The sequence below is a fragment of the Heptranchias perlo genome, chromosome 3 (assembly GCF_035084215.1).
Source record: "Heptranchias perlo isolate sHepPer1 chromosome 3, sHepPer1.hap1, whole genome shotgun sequence".
Classification (NCBI taxonomy): Eukaryota; Metazoa; Chordata; class Chondrichthyes; order Hexanchiformes; family Hexanchidae; genus Heptranchias; species Heptranchias perlo.
Genome location: NC_090327.1, coordinates 33,717,285 through 33,732,698, shown reverse-complemented (window position 1 = coordinate 33,732,698; position 15,414 = coordinate 33,717,285).

Here is a 15,414-nt window from a genome sequence, read left to right as displayed (position 1 = left end):
TGCAGTTGGTAGGATGTGCCACTTGACACTTGAATTCACTCACCTTGGCCATTCGTGTCAAATCATTGAACGTTTTCCCGCACTACATCCATGTGCGTGGTGCAATGCTCCTGGCATTCACTTCCAGCACCACTTCCTTCCACTGCCTCCGCAGTCGGTGTCTGGAGGACCTCCTGCTACCCTGCGGATACAGGATGGTCCTCTGTGCATCCACCTCGTCTACCAAGGCCTCTAGTGTATCATCTGAGAACCTTGATGTACGCTCTCTCGCAGGTCCAGCCATTAGATTTTTCTTTCACCATCGATTGAATTGACAGTGCACTTAACCCTTTAAGAGGTGCAGGCTGCCTTTAAGTATACTGGCAATGTCCCGTATCGGGTCCCCTGCTGGTGCATGCAGCCACTCAACAGTGCAGGTAGCGCTGGCTGCAAGCAGCAATCATGCAGATTATCAGGCAGCACGAATTTCACCTGCTGTCTGATTCTCAACAACCGGGCGCGGGTTAATTGCGCACCGTGACCCTCGCACCCAGTTTCGGTGGTTATCCAATTTCACTCCCAGAATGCTCTCAAGTAGTGGATAATCTGTTTTAATCAAATTCAAATGCCAATAGGACTCAAATGTCCCTGAATAACCAGAACTTAAATTTGATTTGTGCTACTGTGATTACAAATTCAAGAAAGGTCAGTCCAAATTTGCCTTTTTACGCACTGTACATCTCAAGTCTGTCCAAACCTTCTGAGTCAGAGATGAGAGTGCTATCATTGAGCCAAGGCTGACAACTAGAATGTTCAAGTACATAGCCAGAACAGTAGAATACAAGTCAGAAGAAATCATGATCAAACTGTATAGTGCTCTGAATAAACTGTGTCCATTTCTGGTCACTGAAACACAAGAGAGTCATTGAAAGCAGTGCAGAGAAGGGCCATAAGGAGGTCTGACCTATGAGGAAAGTCTGGACTTTTCATCATTGAAAGGGAGTGATTGGGAGGTGACCTTATAGAGGTAAAAATAAAACATAGTAAAACTGTATGGAAAAGGTAAGTGCAAATACCTACTTTAACCTAAATTGTTAGAGTACATCAAATAGAAATTGATTCAAACTAGCAAAAGGTTAATTTATGACTGATGGCAGGAAGTTCTTCTTCACACAAAGAGTGAGTAAAAATGGAATGGACTCCCGGATAGAATAAAGGAGGGGAAAACTGGAATCACTTAAAAGCCAGTTGGATGCTGCAACAGGGATCTTTAGGGTAATTCTGGATGAATGAACTAAGATGGACCAAATGGCCTTCTTCATCTGGAATTATCTTGCACTATTGTGAACATCCTTTCCTTTTTATGTGAAAAAAATGCAATGCCCATGTTCATTGCAGAAAGAAAGAACTTACATTTATATAGCGACTTTTATGACCTCAGGATGTCACAAAGCACTTTATAGCCAATGAAGTACTTTTGAAGTGTAGTCACTGTTGTAATGAGGGGAAACATGGCAGCCAATTTGCACACAGTAAGGTCCCATAAATAGCAATGTGATAATGACCAGATAACCTGTTTTAGTGATGTTGGATGAAGGATAAATATTGGCCAGGAAAAGGGGGAGAATTCCCTTGTTCTTCTTCAAAATCGTGTCATGGGATCTTTTAAAAAGACAGCACTTCCAACAGTGCAGCACTCTCACAGTAGTGCATTGAAGTGTCAGCCTAGATTTTGCGCTCAAGTTTCTGGAGTAGGACTGTGAACTCATATCCTTCTGACTCAGAGGTAAGAGTGCTACCACAGAGCCACGGCTGACATCTCCATGCACTGGGTCTCCTAATAAAGTTTTGCCTCTGATTGATCATCCTCTATATCTTGTACAGCAGAATAAGCCCTGAGACCTAAAGATTGCTGCAAGAGAAAAAAAACACACATTGCTTAATGCATCCTCAAGCCCTTTAATCCTTCCCATTTTTGCTGTGCTATGCACATTCTTAGATTTCCTTTGCAAACGTAGACTAGAAAAAGCTTAACGAAACTTAACCAATTTAGTGCTGAACTTAATCTGTTTCCTGTAGTATGATTCAAAGCTTTAACTGATCTTTGCAAGCAGTCACTTCCATAATATTGCTTAAGAGTTCAACAGTAATGACATACCAAACTTTAAAAATTTTTTTTAGAGAAATGTTCAAAATCATGGACGGTTTTGATTGAGTAAATAAGGAGAAACTGTTTCCAGTGGCAGAAGGGTTGGTAACCAGAGGACACAGATTTAAGGTGATTGGCAAAAGAACCAGAGACGACATGAGGAAGCATATTTTCATGCAGAGTTGTTATGATCTGGAGCGCACTGCCTGAAAGGGTGGTGGAAGTGGATTCAATAATAACTTTCAAAGGGGAATTGGATAAGTATTTGAAGAGAAAAAATTTACTATGGGGAAAGACCATTGGAGTGCTCTAATTGGATAGCTCTTTCAAAGAGCCAGCACAGGCACGATGGGCCGAATGGTCTCCTTCTGTGTTGTAACATACTATGATGCTAAAATATATCACACTCAGCAAAAATTTTCAAAGCTGTATATGCACTAAATGGATATTGTGAACATTATAATGTTTTCACCCTCCCTATTTGCCCCTCTGAAACATTCCCTTTGTTGGCTTCACACTCCCTCACATTCCTTTGACACATTTGGTGTCAGATTGGCTCAGTTGGTAGCACTTCCACCTCTGAGCCTGATGATTGTAGGCCTTAAGCCCACTCGACTTGAGTGCATAACCGAGGCTGACACTTCAGGCAGTACTGACAGATTATTGCATTGTTAGGGGGAGATCATCTAATAAATATTATGTCAAAGAAGACCATGATTGTGTCAACCATTTCCAATGTTTGCTCTTCCACGTTAACCAGTGAGAAATATTGAAGGCTTGCGTTACCATGACAAACTTATTAACACAATCATTTGGAAAATAGGAAGAGGAGTAGGCTGTTCAGGCCCTCCAGCCTGTTCCACCATTCTATTAGATCATAGCTGATCTGTACCTCACTCCCATGTACCTGCTCCATAACCTTGATACCTTCATCTAACAAAAATCTATCAATCTCAGTCTTGAAAGTTCCAATTGACCCAGCATCCACAGCCTTTTGGGGGAGGGATTTCCAGACTTCCACTATCCTTTGTGTGAAAAAATGTTTCCTGATTTCATCCTACATGGCCTGGCTCTAATTTTAAGATTATGCCCCCTTGTTCTCAATTCTCCCACCAGAGGAAATATTCCTCTCTATCTACCCTATCAAATCCCTTTATAATTTTAAAGGGCTCGCTTAGGTCATTGCTCAACCTTCTCAACTCAAGAGAATGCCAGCCAAGTTTATGCAACCTGTCGTCATAATATAACCCATTAAACCCCAGTATAATTCTGGTGAATTTGCGCTGTACTCCCTCCAAGGTCAATATATCCTTCCTGAGGCGTGGTGCCCAAAACAGAATAAAGTTTACATTTGGCAATGAAATGATTATCATACCAGAATGAGGGCAAGCAGTTGGACCTCAAGTTACCACGGACAGAAATATTGGTCATTTGTTGTTTTAAGTCTTCCAAAACCAATGTCACTAAGTATATTTCGCTTGGCAGTGAACAGTTTTGTAGAGGAGCAATCTGTTTATTGCCTATTTTCTCCTCTTTTCTTCTCTCATGAAGGTGTTGATTCACAGTGGGGTAGTATAGGCACCGCAGTGTTTACGCTGATTCTCCACGGTATCTGAGAATCTTCTGCTGAAGTTACAGATGACAAGTGGGAGAAATTTAAGACTCTCTATGTCTGGCCTTCTTTGATGTGCAGGTGAAACTATTTAAGAAAATCCTGTGCATGGCCCACCTCAACTTTGGGAACAGGACCCATGTCAATTATATGGTTCTCACACAAAGTACCTGTGACTTCCTTCTTCTGAACAAAGAAATGGATGTAAAAGTTAATTTCTTTGTATTTTCCCCGTTTGATCCTCTGTGCTTTCTCTTGTTTTGGCACTATTTAATCTTGAAAGGGTAGGTTTCATCAGGCTTTTTTCTTGATCATATGGTTCCATAATCAGAATTGTGTCTGCTTGATGGAGTTCATAATATCCTCTCCCTAGATTAGAAAGTTGTGGGTTCAAGCCCCATTCCATGACTTAATTACATAATCTGGGCTAACCCTCCAGTACAGTACTAAGGGACCATTGTGTTGTTAAAGGCATAGTCCTTTGGATGACATGTTAAACTGAGGCACCCTTATCCCTGCTTAGAGGGATGTTAAAATTCCCATGATGCCATTTGAAGTAAAGATGGAAGTTATCCATCTAATGCCAACAAAAACACTTCAACTGATCATTCATCTTATTGCTCTTTGTGGGATCTTACTGTGATTAATACGCATTTTACTACATAAAGAAATAAAGAAAGAAAAAAGAAAGAGCTTGCATTTACATAGAACCTTTCACAATCTCAGGATATCCCAAAGCGCTTTACAGCCAATGATGTACTTTTGAAGTGTGGTCACTGTTGTAATGTAGGGAAATGCAACAGCCAATTTGTGCACAGCAAGGTCCCACAAACTGCAACGTGAAAAATGATCAATTAAACTGTTTAAGCAATGTTGGTTGAGGGGTAAATGTTGGACCAGGAGAATTCTCCTACTCTTCTTCGAATAGTCGATCTGAGAGGGCAGATAGAGCCTCAGTTTAATATCTTATTTGAAAGACAGCACCTCCGACAATGTAGCATTACATCAATACTGTACTGTAGTGTTAGCGTAGATTGTGTGCTCAAGTCCTGGAATGGAGCTTGGATTCACAACTTCTGACTACAGGGGGAGAGTGCTACCAACAGAGCCAAGGTGACACACACATTAATTATTAAGGGAATATCTCTATATGTTGATACACAAATGGATGTCAAGGGAGCATCAATAAGTGCTTGCACTATGCCATTACAAAAATAAGTGCACCTATTGGTGTCTATGGGAAGTGTTGGATAGCCAATGTCAAGTGTGTCACAGAAAGGTGATTGAAGCAGCCAGGCTGGTTCATTACAAACAACTATGGAGCGAATTCATTCAGCCCCATCGTCATTGCTGAGCTGATGGATGAGAATTTAGTAGTAGTATAACATGTCCTTTGAAGCAATGTAAATATTACTATAGCAAGGGACTTGGTACTCAGAGGGCATGTTGTAGCAATTCTGTGCTAGTACAAGATAAGAATAATCTTGTTTGATAGGCAAATCTTCTCTTAGCTCTAGTCTCTAAACTCTCAGTCCTAATCAAAACATTTCTTGTGTCTCTATTTTATCTAAACTACAATCTTAGAATCATTAAAATTACATTTCGGAAGGAGGCTGTTAAGCCCATTATGCCTGTGCCAGTGCTAAATCTTCAACTGAAGCTATCTACTCCAATGGCCTATCTACCATGGTCAATGTTCCTCTGAGCTTTCCTCTATCGATGCTCCTGAGTATGTTGTCTTATTTGTTGTTCCTCTTGACTCATGACTCTATTTCATTCTTCTCACTCTTTCCCAAGACTTCAAAACTGTGAAGCTTTTTACCTTCCCCAGTCTTCTTTTCCTCCTATTTACAGACTTTTAAAATCAAGTTAGGGGCCACCTCACCACTACTTCTTGATTTATGTTAAGTTCTCCCCCAACTCTTTTCATCCTCTGGTGGCTTTTGGAGACTTTGGCCCTTTGCCAAGGCTTCTCAAGCCTAGGAAGATACAAGGAGGCCAGAGGGATTACAGTCAAAAATAGCAAGAAGCTGCTGTGTGATTTTAATTTGCAGCAACACTCTTCAAACTTTAATTTGCTTTAGTCATGACAAAATAAAAGGCCACAGGAATTAAACTTACACCAAAACGCTCCACATTGCAATTTACTCATACTCATGAAAGGACAATTTATACTATCAAAACAGCTCTGCCTTCCTCTTATCTATTTTTGAGCATTGGCCATGTTTAGCAGCATAAGTAAGTCCACTATAGATTAACAAAAAAGGCACTTGTATTCTAATATTATGCAAATCTTTCAGGCATCCTGAGAATATATTATAAAGTTAGACCCTGGTGAATCATCATTCTGTATCAAGAGAGACCAAGGTTGAGTATGCTTCATGAAGCATGTTAATTAATCTACTTCAGCCACTGAATAGTGAAGGCTTTTTCAAGATAACATTACTATAATCAAATATTTTATCACTGCTAATTTTTTTTCCACGGATATTGTTTTATGAATAGATCCATGTACATACTCTAACACGTCAAACACTTTTAATTGTGTTCTGTTTCTGGAGATGGCAATGGAATATTTTGCACCAGAAGCAACGAGGAACATCAATTGAATTGAACACAGCTCCCCTATATTCCCCAAACAACCAGCCCTCTATTGCACCAGTCTAATGTCTCGCATTTCTTGCTTGGCCTGTATCTTTGAACTATTGAGTAAGATTGTCAAATGCCAGTTGTGCCACATCTAAAAGCAACTTTGTTTTGTGGGCTTATGTCTACTGGGGACAGAGTTGAGATAAGCCAAAAGCTTTTCTTTCATGATTGTTTCCAGCCCTCAAAGCTAAGAGACTTTTACCTTGACTCCCAGACTAGATTTCACCCTGTAGGGTTCAAGAGAGAGAAAGAGAGCTACCATAACCAGATTGACCATAGATGCCACAAGACCTTGCCAATAAGTTTCCTCCTCTGCCAGCTCTTGCAGCTGTCTATCCTTTGCCACTCTTCCATTCAGATCTTCTTATACAGTCCTACCTTCTCACTTGTAGTCCTTCACTTGTTCTTTTTCACGCTCCCGAGTGACAATCTTCACTCGTATATACTCTTCTCATAGCAATCTCATCATAACAGACTCTTCATTTGCTACTTGCACCCATTTTCATGTACTTTTTTTTGTATCAGTGTGTGTCAGACATCTGGCTGACAGTTAAGATAGAAATAAAGGAGATACGAGACAAACTAGGCAAACTTAAGGGTAACAAAGTCCTGGGTCCAGATCAAATGTTATTCCTATTATTTTTATGAGCTGGCATGGATGAACTGGTTGCCTCGCCTTCCTCTGGGAGGATGGTGTTAGTTTTCTGAGATGTCCATTTGGTGAATCTCCATCTGTAGAGGTGCTATCCATTTCCCTTGGATCCTCTGCTCCTTAGTAAATTCACTTTCTGCACTGGTAGCTGAATCTTGACTGACTGGCTTAAATCTCACCTTCCTTGATCTCAAGGAAATTAAGTGGCACATATATATGCCTAGTTGCGGTAAAATATTCTGTAAGCTTTTTCTCTGTTAGAAATGTTTTTTCCGATTTTACAGAGACCCTCTTCTACGTATACTTGATATACCTTTTACCACAAAGACGACTACAAGAACCACTGAAAGAACTACAAATAAACTAAGAACCAAGAACTAAGGACGGAGAACTGAGGGCTCTAACTGTGTTAGAAGAGTTCAAACCTTTTGGTGTCAGTCACCTCACATAACCCTGTTGCCATCACTGATGACCTCCAAATCAGCACCTAGACATGCCAGGTTGCTTGTTTACTTCCTAGCTTCTCAGCTAACAAAAGGGGTCACACACAGGTCCCCCTTATCCCTGGTAAGCAATGTTTTGTTTGAATAAACCTTCATGGTTTAATTAGCATGCGCCCTTTCCCTTACACACTTAAAGCAATTCTTAGGGCATTTGTCCTACCAAAGATAATCAAGGAGCAGAAAGACAATAATTTTCTGGACAAACCCCTAGGGAAACACAGAACCAATTTTGCATAAACAACCAGCAATGAGATAAAGGACCATTTAAATTATTTTTGGTGATGTTGACTAAGATGAGTGTGAGCCGGAATACTAGGAGCAGTCCCTACCCTTCAAATAGGGCCATGGGATCTTTAACATCCACTTGAACAGGCAGATGGGGCCCATGTTTAATATGCTCAAGTCCTGGAGTGGGGCTCGAACTCACAACTTTATGAGTTAGATATAAGAATGCTATCAACTGAGTCAAGCTGACATTGAGTTGAGGCCATGAAGGAATTTTATACATGAGATCATACGATAACATTTGATGTTTTCTTCTGGGTTGCCCTCTTCTTCGACCCTGGGCCTCCCTTCATTAGCCTTCAAAGGCCGGTCTTTCTAAGATGCTGCTATGTCTGAAGCCTTTTCTATTTTCAAGAAAATGGCAGCTATTGAAGGGCAGCCCACAGCCCTTCAATAGCTGCTGATGCTTGACATCCCATCACCTGACTCCCCCGTGATACTCCCCCAGCACGTCTTGCGCTAGGTGCTAAGAGCACCACAGACATTTGGCTGAGCCAAACTTGTGATATGGGGTGGGGTCAGCTCAGTGGGATGCAGGCGCATGCAGTATTTGGAAGTAACGGACCAGTGGTTCTGAGCCAAGACCGCTGTTCCTCAGGTTCTATGTGCATCTGCACAAGGGTAAATTCTCCACCTTGAATGGCCTTATTAAGTAACTAAAATGATCAACTCTGTTTTTGGCGTGTGGGAACTGGCCACCCAATACTACTTGCCATAAGGGCTCTTTGTTGTGTGTGAGCCATGCACAAGCGTGGGTAGGTTTTATGACCGTTGAGGGATCACAGCCAAGCCCAATCATGTCTTCACCCAACACATGAAACACTTGCTGGCAGTTGTTGCTATATAGCAGTCAGGAGAGGGAACTTTGGTTGATTTTTCACCTCCCTAGCTCTCTTTCTTTGGTCAGCCTTGGGTCCAAAACTCATCACCATGTTTAAGTGTCTCTGAACTAAGCTACTGGGAAAATTCAACCAGCAGAGCTTTTGTTTGCGACATGAAGTGCACGCGATCTCTCTCTGATAAGGGTTTAAGCACAGATTGGCAGAAGCCAAGGGTTAGGGAAGCCCAACTAGTTGGAGAGGTACTACTGAAGTTTAATCATCTGAATCTATACAGCCTACCAGTACAGAGCATTGACTTGTCATATCTCGAGTCAAATGGGAAGAATTGTATTCCTCTGTGACAGGTCCACCACTCCAGATTTCATTAGTGAGCCAGCCTAGCTGGTCAATCTCAACAGTGCCTGAAGAACTTTGGACCTGACTGGCTCAGATACTGAATTAATGGCCCCGATATTTATGGGGAGGGAGCAGGGGAGTGTGTTTGGGGGGGGGGGGGGAAACCAGAAATACGAAGGTCTTGCCGGATTTAATGGCAGGACCTCATTATCATCTTTTTATTCCGTTTCCTGTCCAGCAGCCGGTCAGATCGATAGCCTGGTCGGCTGCCGGGCGAGAAAGCCAGTGGTAGAAGGTCGCAGGTGGGGGCCGTTGGAGAAGGTCGCAGGTGGGGGCCGTTGGAGAAGGTCGCAGGTGGGGGCCGTTGGAGAAGGTCGCAGCTGGGGGCCGTTGGAGAAGGTCGCAGCTGGGGGCCGTTGGAGAAGGTCGCAGCTGGGGGCCGTTGGAGAAGGTCGCAGCTGGGGGCCGTTGGAGAAGGTCGCAGCTGGGGGCCGTTGGAGAAGGTCGCAGCTGGGGGCCGTTGGAGAAGGTCGCAGCTGGGGGCCGTTGGAGAAGGTCGCAGCTGGGGGCCGTTGGAGAAGGTCGCAGCTGGGGGCCGTTGGAGAAGGTCGCAGCTGGGGGCCGTTGGAGAAGGTCGCAGCTGGGGGCCGTTGGAGAAGGTCGCAGCTGGGGACCGTTGGAGAAGGTCGCAGCTGGGGACCGTTGGAGAAGGTCGCAGCTGGGGACCGTTGGAGAAGGTCGCAGCTGGGGACCGTTGGAGAAGGTCGCAGCTGGGGACCGTTGGAGAAGGTCGCAGCTGGGGGCCGTTGGAGAAGGTCGCAGCTGGGGACCGTTGGAGATGGTCCCCGTCAATTGGCAAAGATCGTAGGTGGGGGGGGGGGGGGGGTGTCGGAGGCCGTCAATCAGTAGAGAGGCAAAGATTGGGGTTTGGAGGTTGGGGGTGGCGGCAGGGGGAATCGGCCAATCGCACCAGCGAGGAGAGGCTGCGATCGGCAGAAAGTTTGCTTGAGGGGCTGGGGGCTGCACTCCTGCTCCTCCTGGCTCACAAGCTGTGTCATAAAAAGCACTTACCTGCTGCTCCAGTCTCCATTTTGCGCAGATTTCCCAAGCCCTGGGAAACCTAACCAGCCAGCGTTAAATTTAAATCAAGCTCCAACTGCACTGTGGGAGCCTAATTTAAATATTATAATGAAGTGTCCTGCCTCTCCAGAGCGGAATACAGACACATCAAGCAACCTGCTGCCGTAAAAACAGTAACGGGCGCATATGGAGCGGGTGGGGGGGCGATTTACAACAATGTTGCCAGGGCTTGAAAATTGCAGCTATGAGAGATTGGATAGGCTGGGGTTGTTTTCCTTGGAGCAGAGGAAGCTGAGGAGAGACTTGATTGAGGTGTACAAAATTATGAGGGGCCTAGATAGAGTAGACAGGAAGTACCTGCTTCCCCTAGCAGAGAGTTCAAGAACTAGAGGACGTAGATTTAAACTGATTGGCGGAATGATTAGAGGGGACATGAGGAAAAACCTTTTTACCCAGAGGGTGGTGGGTGTATGGAACTCGATTGGTGGTAGAGGCAGGGACCCTCAACTCTTTTTAAAAGTACCTGGACCTGCACCTAAACTGTTGTAAGCTGCAGGGCTACGGACCGGGTGCTGGAAGGTGGGATTAGAATGGGCACCTGGTTGTTCTTCGAGCCGGCGCGGACACGATGGGCCGAATGGCCCCCTTCTGTGCTGTATCTTTTCTATGGTTCTATGGTTTCCCGATTTTTAATTTTTAACCCCTCTCCCGTCGTGGTGGGGGCTTAATATCGACGCTAAGGAGTTTGCTATGAAGGACTGACTTAGTTCTAATCTTTCAGCACCAGATTATGGAGCCAACTGAGACCCCACTTACCTCCCCTCTCCAAAGGGGCCAAGAGCCCTAAGATTAATTGTAGCACCACAAAGGTAACTGCAGCTGAAATGAATTACCTTTACATGGCTCAGTATCACAATAAGCAGAACCAAGCCATCAGGCGAGGTCAGACTGGATTGGGAGGAATATGCTTTCACACTTACACATGTGCCTTCAGTTATTTATGCCCCACGTTCTGACATTCCCTCCCTCTGCCTTTCTGTCTCTATACCTCCAGGTAATACCCATCTATTTGACCAAACTTTTAGTCACCACTCCTAATATCTCCTTCTTTGGTTCAGTGTTGATTTTTGTCCGATTGTGCTCCTATGTTAAAGGCGCTATATAAACAAAAGTTGCTGGTTAGCTCAGTTGGTAAATACAGTGCATCCTGTGGAACAAATCCATTTGGACCAGGCAGGCCTCAGGTTTGACCTCTGGTCCACACTGAGATAACTGATCTCAACGGTGGTAACCAAGTTGCTTACGGGTCTCTCTTGACGTACAGCACATCTGATCTGGACTGTCATCTCTGGAGGTATTCAGCAATGAAAATAGGCAGCATTACCTTAACAAAGTGATACAGTCAGAGTATAATTTACTCACTCTCATTTCTTTAGCGCTTGTCTTCCACCTCTTACTACTGAAAAACTTGAAACCAATTGTGCAGATGTTTCTAATGATTTGCACAGTAATGGCAGGGGCCCTTTAATCGGCCTCAAAGCCTCTGAGTTAGGGAGGGGGGGTAAACCAGCTTAACTTGGCTCACAAATGGCACCTTAGGTAGATTGTGGGCAGATGGTGCCTGCGGATCCGTACCTCAGGATGAGTTAACCCCTTCAGAAGAGGACAGAAGAAAATAGGAGGGAGGGAAGGGTGGAACGAACAAAAAAGTCAGAGAAAGATTCTATGAAAGAGTCAACTGCTGGTTGAGCTACATCCAACATTACTCTGACTGACGTGAGACAACACAGCCATGAAATGCAAACCATTAGAAAAATCTGTACAATTGGTTTCAAATTTTTCAATAGCAAGAGGTGGAACACAAGCGATAAAGAAATAAGAGTGAGTAAATTATATTCAGGCTGTATAGGCTCGATCTTAAAAGGGAGGCTCAATAGCAGCGGGGGGGGGGTCAATGGGCGCGCGGCAAACCCGACTAATAAAATCTTACCGTTCCCTACGCAATCGCGACTTAATTGGTGGCCATTAATCTTGTTTCCACGTTTGCCATCTGAAAGCTGCATGGTGGGTGGACTGCGCACCCACATGACAGGCTGTCAGCTGGAGCATCTGGATTTAAAGGGCCATTGCTCCAATGGATTTTGCTGGAGCAAAGAGCAAGAAGATCCAATGGAGCAGCAGAGGGGCAAGGCTGCTCCAAGATTCAGCAATGCCTCAGCTGCTACTGGCCGGTGTGAGGAGGAGGAGGGAACTATTTTATCCGGCCGACAGGAGGAAGCGCCCTGCCTCTGCCACCAAGAAAGCCTGGCTCGAGGTGATAGAGGAGGTCACCAGCAGCAGTAACATCTCCCGCACCTGGATCCAGTGCAGGAAGCGTTTCAATGACCTAACCAGGTCAGCAAAAGTGAGTACACTTACTGATTCCATGGTGCACATCACCACCACCCCCCAACTTATTCTGCACTGCCAAGACTACATCACATCACTCCTCACACCCGTTTAAGGCTCATCCTCAAATTACCTGCACTTCCTGAGTACTTCCTCACCTCCCCATTTGTGACCCACCACTACCACTCACCCCAATCCTGATCCAATGTGATGGCTCTGTCTCATACTCACCCTCTGATGCATTTCCTTCATGGTCAACCTCACTCAAACCAATGCATTCATTGGTTGGCCATTTCACCATCGCTCACTCACAGGTCTGTTCTTTCTCCCTTTCTAAAAGAGAGCGCAAAATGCACACGAGAGGGCGAGGACTGGAGGGGGGCCACAACAAATAGTGGTCCTCACAGACATGGAGGAGGAGGCCCTGCAGATCAGCCGCACCCTCGAATGCCTGTCCGTCGAGGACGCCGAGACTGGCACCCCACAAACGTCTGATGACACAACTTTAACATTCATCACACACAACGTGAATTGATGTGAACAATGCTTGCCATGTACAATACCTCAGTATGTTCATCGCAACATGGCACATCTGTGATGATGCGTAATATTGCTTTCTGTTCCCGTAAAGGCCCTTCAACGACCACAGTGACGGCAGAGGGTGATTCCTCAGAGGACCTGCCGGCCTCTGAGGGCGAAGCGTCACATCTTAGCGAGTCATCCACCAGCGCAGATACTCACACCTCGATGGGTCCTAGTAGTCAGTTAGTTGGGTTGGCATCTGGTGAGTTACCACACACAAATGAGCATGAGCAGACACTGGTAGCAGGGGAAGCTGTGGAGTGTCCACATCGGTGGGCACACTCCTCTCCAGGCTTTGCTCAAGTGGCCGCAGATGCTGAACCCTGGGGACCATCCTTTAAAAGGAGAATGATCGAGGGGCAGCAGCACATTTGCGAGGTGCTGGAACAGGTGCCACGTGCACTCTCCACAATAGTGCAGAGGATGGAGGAGTCCAACTCCTGCATTAGTGGAATGGTGGCGCAGGCACATGAGGGAATCTCTGAGATAGTGTCACAGGGATGTGAGGGAATCTCTGAGATAGTGTCACAGGGATGTGAGGGAATCTCTGAGATAGTGTCACAGGGAAGTGAGGGAATCTCTGAGATAGTGTCACAGGGACGTGAGGGAATCTCTGAGATAGTGTCACAGGGATGTGAGCAACTGTGTGAGAGGGTGTCGCACGTAACTGCTGAAATGTCTGAGATAGTGTCGCAGGTAACTGCGGAAATGATTGAGATAGTGTCGCAGGTAAGTGTGGGAATGTCTGCGATGGGGAGAAGGCTACCCTCCATTGAGCTTCAAGCACGGCTTACAGATGAGTCCATTCAGGTGCTGACAATGGCCGTGCAGACTCACGGTGAACAACATTCTGCCGCCTTAAACAGGCAGACAGAAACTTTACAACTGGGCTTCCAAGGCATCACACATGTCCTCCAAACTGTTCTCCAGTAGAGTGGTAGGAGTACGTGGCCCTGGCCCAAGGGAGGGATGATGGTGAAAGGGGACATGGAAGTGGGGACGCCATTCAAAGTGCTCCTACGTCTTACCTGTTGCCCCACTCTCAACCAGTACCCGCAATGCTGCCTCCTTTCCAGGTGGCCGAGTCTGCCCTTGCACAGGTGCAGGTGGAGCAGTCTTTGGAGGGGCCCTCACGGGCTCCAAACCCAGAGGGCATAGGCCGAAAGCATCTAAGCAGTCCGGCCATGGACATGAGCAATCTGCCACTACATCTGCTGCAGCTAAAGGGGATGCACCTTGTAGAAGCGGCAGGAAGAGAAAGGCTAAGGTTTTGTGATCACGGAGGGTATGCACAAGTGTGTCTTACAGACTGTCATGTTTTTCATTTATATTTGGCTTTTGTTAAAGTCACATTAAATGTTATCATTCTCACCACTACTGCCACCTCTTGCCCATTCTTGACTGGCTTTTGTGATAGTGTCCTTTCATGAGCTTCATCATGAACAGCGACACTTGATGCCACCCAGTGGGTCACTTTACAGTGGGTGTATGTGTAGTTGCAGAACTGTTTTGTGCAGGGCTCGGGGTGGGGACTGGTCTTTCCAGGTCTTGTGAGGACTGGACTGTTCTCAGTTTCTGATCTTACGAGAACTGTTCACATATGAGTGACTCCCTGGCCTCACGAGCAGCCAGGTGAGCCACTGCTCTGCCCATGAGTTCGTCCTCCTCCTCCTCCTCTATGTGGATGGCAGATGTGGATGGTAGATGAGGGCATGGGGCCTCATCAACCGGTACCCATCTCTGTTGTGCCATGTTGAACAGGACACAACACATTACTATAGCGCATCCCACTCTGTCTGGTGCATATTGAAGCACTCCCCCAGAATGATCGAGGCACTGAAATCGCATCTTCAGCAGTCCTATCGCATGTTCAATTACAGACCTGGTGGCGATGTGGCTGTCATATCGATGCTGCTGTTCGCTGATGGGGTTCCTCAGAGGTGTCATGAGCCACGTGTGCAGGGGGTATCCCTTGACCCCGAGGAGACAGCCCTTAAGGGTGTTTGGTGCGTGGAAGAGCCCCGGGATGTTGGATTCCCTCAGAATGAATCAATCTTGGCAGCTGCCAGGGAATCTGGCGCACAGGTGAAGGAATCTTTTGCAGTAGTCACAAACGAGCTTAGCATTGATGGAGTAATACCCCTTTCTGTTGATGAACGGCCCTGGCTCGTGTGGAGTGCTCGGATTGCTATATGGGTGCAATTGATAGCACCCTATACACTTGGGAAGCCAGCCTCAGAGTGGAATCCCACTGCCCTCTCCGTCTGGCTGAGGTTGTCCATGGGGCAGTTGATGTAGCATTGAAATCGCTTGTCTTCATTTATTCATTTTTAAACTACTTCAACTAGGTGATTTAT